Source organism: Ailuropoda melanoleuca, chromosome 2, assembly GCF_002007445.2.
Source record: "Ailuropoda melanoleuca isolate Jingjing chromosome 2, ASM200744v2, whole genome shotgun sequence".
NCBI lineage: Eukaryota > Metazoa > Chordata > Mammalia > Carnivora > Ursidae > Ailuropoda > Ailuropoda melanoleuca.
Window position 1 is genome coordinate 57,747,124 of NC_048219.1, and position 9,048 is coordinate 57,756,171.

At 45.5% G+C, this 9,048-nt stretch overlaps 1 protein-coding gene across 1 annotated transcript in view; it reads left to right on the forward strand.

Moving 5' to 3' along the window:
* HS2ST1 (heparan sulfate 2-O-sulfotransferase 1) overlaps positions 1–1,665 on the forward strand; it is a 217,876-nt gene extending 216,211 nt beyond the window's left edge. Inside the window, exon 9 of the transcript XR_004623292.1 lies at positions 1,507–1,665. The gene's annotated coding sequence lies outside the window, so the exon portion shown is untranslated. The remainder of the gene's footprint in view (positions 1–1,506) is intronic.
* Positions 1,666–9,048: the final 7,383 nt, after the last annotated feature.

Genomic DNA, 9,048 nt, shown 5'->3' on the forward strand with positions numbered 1-9,048 from the left:
ACCCAGAGCTGGATATACCTTAAATTTCGAATAAATGAAATCTTAATCCAGTCTGTTGCTGAGTCTGAGTTGTTATTAAAGAAATAAATTTGAAACAGCAAGTGGTTTGAGAATTTTTGAATTTAATTATTTAAATCTACTTAGGGTAACTCTCACGCGCTATTTCAGTTTCCCATTGAGAACATGAATTCTGGGAAAGGTATCCCACGCAGGGCCCTGGAAATATTAACTTGCATGTACAACTGTGGGCTCAGCCTTCGACAGACTGTGCCACCCTCCTCCCCCGACGAGCAGAAGAAAGAAACTCGGAGATTCTTTTTTTTTCTATGTAAATTTCAGCCAAGCGATACAGGACAGATTTCTCAAAGAACGAGGGAAGCAAGTCCTCTTCTTTCTTTCGACTTCTCAGGCCCTCTCCAGATGTACTCCGCTTATGTGCCATCATCTGCCCCTCTTTAGAGAGCAGCAGTGGGGGGTACCCAGGCATTCACTGAGCGAAGTCAGGAGGCTAAAGGTAAAGAGAAGCGATAACCTGGATCATTGAAACCATCAGTGACTTATTTAGGGTGTCTTCTGGCTGATTTTCATGTGTCTGGGGCCTAATTTTTGACATTCGAGAAAATGCGTCTTCTGCCGTGACTGTCCCCAGGGCAATAGCTCCAGGCTGGAGGTGGGACACCTGGACCTTTCGGTACCACTTGGCTCTTAAGGCTCGAGACATTCTGCTTCCTGATTAGGCCCTGTGGCGCTGTTACCTTTGCTCTGAGAGCGAAGGCTACCTTCCTGCTATGAGCAGTCCAGCTTTTTAAGGGGCTCCACGTTGGGATGTGGGAGGGGGGGAAAGGGCACAAACCCGTGACTTTACCTTTCTCTCCATTTCACCAGGATTTGGGTATGACACACGATAGGTTTGTTTTAGACCCTGTGAGCAGGGGGTTAAGTTTACCAGACACCTTGTGAATAATCTTGCTGGAGATTCAGACCTGAGTCAGAGAGAAGCCCATTGTCCAAATTATTCCTGTTTTCTGCTGGCCATTTGATAGTCGTCGGGACCTCGTTATTAATCAGGACTGCCAAACGGAACTTTCCCACACCCAACCCGAGCTAACAAGAGGATATTGACTTGGAGTGACTTCTAGATCCAGAATTCTATTTTTCCGCTCTGTATAAAAATCTTCAGAGAAGCCAAAATCTTTCAGAAAAAAGCAAATCTCAGTGTGCGGCCCAGCCTTAGCCTCCACCTCTTCCCCAGCATGCAGAGGGCTGCAGAAATTGCACGTGTCACAACGTTCAGAGGCGAGCGAATGTTTTGCCGTGTGAAAGAGCAGAAGAGCACCAGATGGGGGGTTTCTACAGGAAGTAAGGTCCAGTGGCAAGCAATGGCTCAGAGGTCAAAAGTTTCTGGGTTTATGTTTTTAATAACAGTAGCATAGACTTTTAGCTAATTTCGGGTATTTAATTTTTAAAAAATCTACCCACATTTATGAAATGACTCTCCTTTTCCAGGTGCAGTGCCGGGCCCTAGGACTGCAGAGAGGAGACGTCATGGTTCCTGCTCTTGGGAGGCTCTCATTTCTATTCGGGGAGCAGGCACTCAAACTTCATGTGGCCAAATTTCTGCATCATTACAATGCCTAGCATATAGGAGCCCAATAAATGTTTGTTGAATGAATGGATCTCTTAAAAGGGGAGTGTCATGTTTCCTGTCTTTCTAAGGAGTTATTGTGAGCTAGAGAGTTAACATTTATAACTCATTTTATGCCCCTACCTGCTTTATAAGTACAAATTATTAAATATCATCATAATAAACTAGGGTCCTAAACAGCCAGTTACATTTTCTTATGAAGTTGGTGACATTTAGATTCTTTGTTGGGCAGATGGTGTCATGTTGCACCTGTTGGAAAAGTAGGCATTTTGGGAAGGGACATTAATTTAGAACTATTTATAATATAGCCCAAACACTGGGCCTCTTGATAAGTGTATTTGTATTGTATTGCTTCCCGAGAAAGTAACACAGCTGACCTAGCTCAAAATTATTATTATGATTTTTTCTACAACACTAATTCTTTGTATTGGAGCTTCTGAAATTGAAAGACCATCATTTCTTAAAGCACTAGCCCATATTTCTTCATTTCTGGTGTTTTCTTTCCCTCTCTCGGTTGGCTTTTAATCCCAATTTGTTCTCGGCTTTCTCTCTCCTTGGCATGTTTCTCTCCTTTGTGTCTGTCTCTCCTCGTCCTTCTTTCTTCCCCGTCTCATCCTCCTCCCTTTGCCTCTCCTGCCCAAGACGTGTCATTCCTTAGGGAGGGACGCCCCTCACCCTGCTTCTGAGCCCAACTGCACCATGGTCTGTTGGGTCTCGGGAGCAGCTGTTTCTCCCTGGGTTTCTAAGCTTCCATAACCTGCCCTCCTCTCAGCCGGCGTCTGGGCAGGAAGCACCATAGCAGCCATGGAAGGACGACTTCTTCACTGCCCTGCAAATGCCACATTTGCTTCTTGGCCCTTTGCTCTTATTAATATGCCACCGGGACACTGTCTGCTTCTAAATTTCACGTATCTGTTGACCGTGTCCTCTTTGAAACTGTTCTTTGTTCCCCTTATCTTACCTCTTCTAAGCTCCCACTGACTCTAGGTAGTACCCACCTCTTTCTGTTGTAGCCTATAGTTTGGTCTTCGCTTTCCCATATAAACCCTAAGCTTTTTATAGTTACAAAAAGATACAGTGTTGATTATGTACCAGGCCATGTGTGAAGGTATGTCACATTATTATTTCATTTCATCTTCATGATCACCCTATGATATAGGCATTATTGTTATTTCTACTTTACAGATCAGGAGACTAAGGCCCAGAGGGCATGGCTAGCTTACCCAAGGTCATACAGTTAATAAGAGCTAGAACTGTTGTACCCCTAGATCTCCCTCAGGAGTGAAAGCCTTACTCGTCTAGCTGCTGGGTGTGCTGCTGCCTGATAGCCCTCAGCTGTCAGCTCTCTCTCTGCTAATTGCCTCTGCTCAAGTGCGCCTCTTCACCCAAGTCATGCCTATTCGCTGGGGCAGCCTGTATCCAAAGATTGGCTTTCAGGGGAACAAAGGTCTATCTACCTCACCCCAACTTGGGACAACTTCTATGTGCAAATCAGCTTCCAAGCACTCTGTGAGATTGGCTGAGACCTTTGTTGTGACTACATAGTAGCCCAGCTTCTCCCTTGACCCAACCCTCTTTCCTTCCCTTTGCTTTCCCTTCTACAAATGGTGATCTCCTAGAGTGTGCACTAATAAATTTCCTGGAAATAAGTTTTTGATTCAAAGTCTAATTCTCAGAGAACCCAACCCTAACAGTTCCTACCAGTAGTGGTCTGAGAAAGGAGATGGGATTCTGGAACATGATTACCTGATAGCCCTTGGTAATGAGGACCCCCATCTCTAGAGGTAGATGGAGCAGTGAGGGATCCTGGCACAAGGTAGCAGTGGTGGGTGCTGATGGTGGAAGGGAACACTCTAGCGGGTAAAGGTATTGGACATTTGAGAAATATGGGGAACTGGTCATTATAAGAACAGTGGTATTGGATGGCTATATTGCTGGGGGCAATTAATGTTTTGGAAAAAGAGAGGAATTAACTAGCAATTAAAGTCTCAGTGTGAAAGCCACAAGGCTTCACTGATTGGATATAAAGTAAGCCTCATCTCCTGTAGTTAGAGGGCAGAAAAAAATTGAAGATCGGGGGCTAGAACTTAATCATAGGTTAGTGGAGTTCCAGGGAAGGTTGAATGTTCAACCTAGGTAGGGGTGCTATGCCAGGCCAGGGTTTTAATTGGGAAAGAGCAGGACCTTGAGATAAGAGTTGATGCATTTGAACATCTGGAGTCTCCAGATTCCCTTAATCCCTCTGGGCCTAAGAAGTGGCTTATTCCTCTCTGTTAAGGACTAGTCCTACACTCCTCTCTTGCTTGAGGAAGACGCAGAGGCCTCAGTCTTGCAAGACAAATGTGTCCCCTTCCCTTCAAGATCTGTCCCCACATCCCCTCTCTTGGCAGCCAGACCAATAAATAGGATTACATCACAACATCGCCCAGCTGGAGAAGTGCTGGTTCTGCTAGCAGAGGAAAGGTGCTGCGCCTTGAAGGAACTGCAGGATCTGGCCAACAAGTACTGGCAGGACATAGGTCATTGTTTGAGGGACTAGTTCTGGGAGTACTGGATCTAGGTGGGTGGAATATAAAATTATATAGGGGAGAATTTATTGATATGGGAGCATTCTCCTAGGATATAGGATGTCTGGTAAGGATCCTAGCATGTTGCTAATATTCTTCTAGGATGGCGCTCAGAAACTTGGAGAAAGTACTAGTCCACATAAAATGAAGTAGAAATGAATTACCATGACAGTTGGTGGGAGAAAGGATGAAAAGGCTCAAGAAAATGGGCACAACAGAGTGGAAATACCACATAAGGTCAGAAATGCCACCAAATGACCAAGTTCAGTGGGAGAGCCCGGAGAACAGACTGTACACATTACGAAATGCAGCTCCTGGTCTGCTTTGATTTCTGCCTATTAGTCATCAAACGTTCTAAGGCTAGAATTGTCCATCATAAACTGTTTTTTGTCATACCCAACAGGTCATAACATGAAGTGGATGAACCCAGAAGTAATCCATCGCAAGATGGAAGGGATGCGCTTGGGATTGGACGTAAGCAGGGCCAGAGGGCCCAAGTAGATTGTGTGCTCAGACCCCATGTCATCATCCGTCACCATGGCACTGCCTCTCCCTCCGCGCACACCGGTGGCCGCATAGTGCTGGCGCAGTGCGTGCATAGACGCGGCCATAGTGGAGGTTGGAGGCGAGACCTGGGTCCCACCCACCAAACTAATGTAGCTATTGCTGCTACCAAATGTCCGAGCTGTCAGCAACGGAAAACGATCCCGTCTATGTATTATCCTTTGGGATCGCCTACCATCCACTTGGCTGCTAGTTAGGTACATTGGTAGGAGGGGCAAAATTCATTTTACCTTTGAAAAAATTATATTCCAGGGTGTGCCTTTTCTGCTGGCAGAGCCTCAGCTGGCACCACCATTTGCATCTGAGGGCTTAGAGTATTTGATCTAACAACAGGGATGCTGCATCACATCATGTCACACAGGGGACCTACTTCATGGCAAGGGAGGTACAGCAGAGGGGACACGGCAGTGGCATATACTCATCCTATCTCATACAGCATTGCCTAGATGAAGTCAGTCTGCCAGAGTGATGGAATAGCCTCTTGAAGTCAACACTGAGCTACAGGCTGGGGGACGGTATCTCTGCTTATCATGACCCCCAGTCACCCACTTGAAGACTTTGTACTTCCCTTCCCCACAGCTCTGGGCTCTGCAGGCTTAGAGGTCTTGATTTCCAAAAGCAGGAACCTCTCATCAGGGGACATAGCCAAAGTCTCACTGAACTCTAAATTATGGCTACTGGCAGGACACCTGGAACTCCACGTGCTAAGGGACCACCATTTTAGCAGTAGGACTTGACCCCGACAAGGAAGAGGGGGGACTCCTCTTCCACAACAGGGGCAGGGAGGCCTGCGTTTACCACCCAGGTGAATCACTTAGGCGTCTTTAGGTATCCTCTTACCCAGTGTTGATGGCGAATGGAAAATACATCAACCTAAGTGGCCTAAGAAGAGGCTCAGGGGCTCAGACCCCTCAAGGATGAGAATCTGGAACACTCCACGAGGTAAGCCACCCAGACCAGAAGAGGAGCTAGCTGAGGATGAAGGGAATCTAAAAGGGTGATTAGAAGAGGGAGATAAGGGTATCAGTTGTAATTGCAACCAATTGTAGACGTCATTGGCCCCCGATACAGCAGTGTGGGCTGTGTCTCTCAGGCTGCCTGACCATTTGGCTCAAAGTTAGTGCTTCCGTTTCTGATACACCAGGTTAGGCTTCTGGACGGCCTTTATCATCTCTCCATAGCCTTTTCCTATTATTTAAAGCCTATTTTTCATCCATTGAACATTTATTACCCTTCCACTATGTCTTAGGCTTTGTTCTTGGTACAGAGAATAAGAAAATGAATAAGAGAAATAAGACATGGCTCTTGCCTTTGAGAAAATCACAGTCAGATGGAGGAAAAAGATACTTAACTATTATAAGTATTATGGTAAATAGAGTGGTAGAGAGGAGCGTAGAGGAAGGGTGCCTTATCCCATCTGTTGGTCAGAAAGAAAAGACAGTAATGCAGTTTCCAGGAGAAGTTGATGCTGAGCTTAGTCTGATTGAATAAGAAAAAAACACCAGGATACAGTGGAAGAATATTCCAGGCAGATCAAAGATACAGGACAAGGTCAGGGAAAGCAAGGGTCAAAAAATGGAATCTCTTATATTCTGTGCGGAGGAGTATCCGTTTATCCTGTGGATGATGTGGAGCCCACGGACAGGTTTCAGTGGGGAACGGGGTTCGAATGCGTCTTTCTGTCTTCCTCTTCCCGTCTCCTGCTGGCAGCTGCCTCTCGGTTCACTGAAATGCAGCTGCTTGAGTGTCTTTTGGTCACCGTACGTGACACCTTACAAAAGCATCTTACACCAGAAGGTCTCAGTTCGGGCAGGTACTAGTGAAGCTGGCTGCTAAAAAGACATCTTTGAGGTCACTATCTGTTGGTAAGGTCTGTAGCACTGAAGTTGCTGGTGCCTTTTCAGCCTTTCCTTATTGCAGAAAATTGCCTCATCTTCCNTTCTCCCCCCCCCCCGGCCTCCAGCTATTTGAAACAGCAATAGCCAAAGGCATGGCAAGGAAAGTCAGTGACTGAGAATGGGCCAGAGTTCCAGGAGAACATTGGTTCTTGAGATAGCCATCCAGAAGCTTCTGCACGTTAGTGGTGCTTGAAGAGTCTACATGGGTGTGGGCTACTTTGCTGAGTCATTTAAATTCACTGATGATCATTCTGAAGACAGAGAATCCACATGAGGCTATCACTCAATTCGAGTCCCCGAACCCAAGATTTCAGCATCCCAAGGGAGCTTACAGAAGGCAATGAGCTTTCGTGATCAGACAAGATTATGTCCAACGATGAACTGATAGGTGAAGAAGGAAAAATGTCAAGATAGATCATCATATATTAGCAAACAAGGAGACAGGTGAACTACTTTGCCAAAAAGCTCCTGACCAAGTTAAAAGTCAACACTGAATTCCAGGTAGAATTCAGTGTTCTGTGTCCATGAACTCAATATGAGTTAGAGGTCATCTTTGGTTTCTTGGTTGTTTTATTCACTAATAACCATACAGAACACAAAATGATGGAATCATCAACAATGAGATTAAGAGCTAAGGTCAGTCTACCCAGCAGGAAAATGCTGCTTGTTTGCAGAAGTGTGGTATTATTGAAAAATTATGTCACCAAGATGTCCCCCTTGGGCCAGCTGCTCCAAATGAGGGAGCCATAAAGACCTCTAAGAATGGAACAGTTTGTATCCTGGGTCAGCACTTGGTTTTTCCTCATTTCCCATCTAGTCTACATAGCTCAAATGCCAAATGTATCCCAGCATAGCCCAAGGTATCACCTACATACTACACAGAGACACTCGGGGCCGAGTGGCTCTCATGGTCTGCTAGTGAAATCAGGTTTGAAATCAGGCGTCGTAATTGAGAGATACAGGGTACCCTTTAGAAACTAGACAAGCACTTAATACAGCTAAGACCATATATGAAACAACAAAAATCAAGTGCTATAATCAACCCTGTGGGACCATCCTTTCGTGAGTAGCTTTTTGTAAGCAAAAAACACCTGGTAGAAATCGAATGTAGGAGAAGCTTTAAAAATGGGTTTCTTTTTAACCGATTAAAACTACTATTAAATTTACTTCAAATGTAGATCTGCCTAGCAACGGCCAGATTTCCAAATGGCTAGAGGAACTGAGAGGCGAAAGTCCTCTGGGTTCCTGATCTTGTCTCTGTCCCCTCCTTCACCCAGTCACTGCTCTCTTCCCTGCAAAAGCCCCTTTCAGTCCCTAGTAAATTGGGCCCTTTAGCCCAGAATAATTGCCATCCTGTTTCTATTAGAAGCTGGGTGGTTCCCACAGTGATTCACTCGGTCGCCCTGCCCAGAAGGGACCGACGTACAGACATCAGCTGCCATTGATTCTTGTCAAGCTGGGCTCATGGATGGACCCAGAAGGGAAGTGAGTGCTGCTTGGTTCCCAGAAGATGTTAGAATGGAAGAAGCCCGCCTGCCTTCTTGGGGGGAAGAAGGGCACTTGAAACAAAGGGATCACATTGGACACACATGGACTTTTAGGTCCCGCATCTGATGGATCCGTTTTATCTATTTTGAGTTATGGAAAAAGGAGAGATGTGGCATTTTCAGACCCAGTTCTGCTACCAACCTTAGGACCTGAGTTTCCTTACCTCAAGCGTGGTAGGATGAGGTCATGATCTCTGAGTTTCCTTTTACCTTGAACATTTCATGAAAAAGAATCACATATGGCCACCCTGGGTGCGATATTGCTACTGTATGTTTTCTTTAAACTGAGCCTCAAATCCATTCAATATGAAGTAGATTAGTTATGGGAACCAGAAACTCTGAAGAGGCCACCCGCATATACCGGGAATTTACTATCTTGCCCTGAGTATTTGTGTTTATTTCTGTTGACTTCCAGGTGGGGGTTGATTCTAGGGAAGTAACATTTATATGAGTCCAAGTGGAGGGAGAAGTATTCTCCCTCACCTCCCCTTCCCAAACAACCCAGCTTAGTTCATCATCTTGTGTTGACATTACTTATGAGTGTTAATGAGCTCATAAATGCTAATTAATAACTCCATGTGCTTCTATTTACTGGCAAATATAGGGATCCAGGTGCGGTGTAGACCTGGCCCCGAACACAGTACATCTCTCCATCTCTGAGCCGAGAACATGGGTGGGATGTCTCTTGTAGTCCTGCCAAAGTCGGGGGCCTTACACTCCTTTTAATATACACAGGAGCTATAATTAAACTCTTACAAAGCACCCTCTTCTGATTTCCCACTGAGAAGAGAAACCAGGGTCAAATCCGGCAAGTAGCAAGGTTAGGT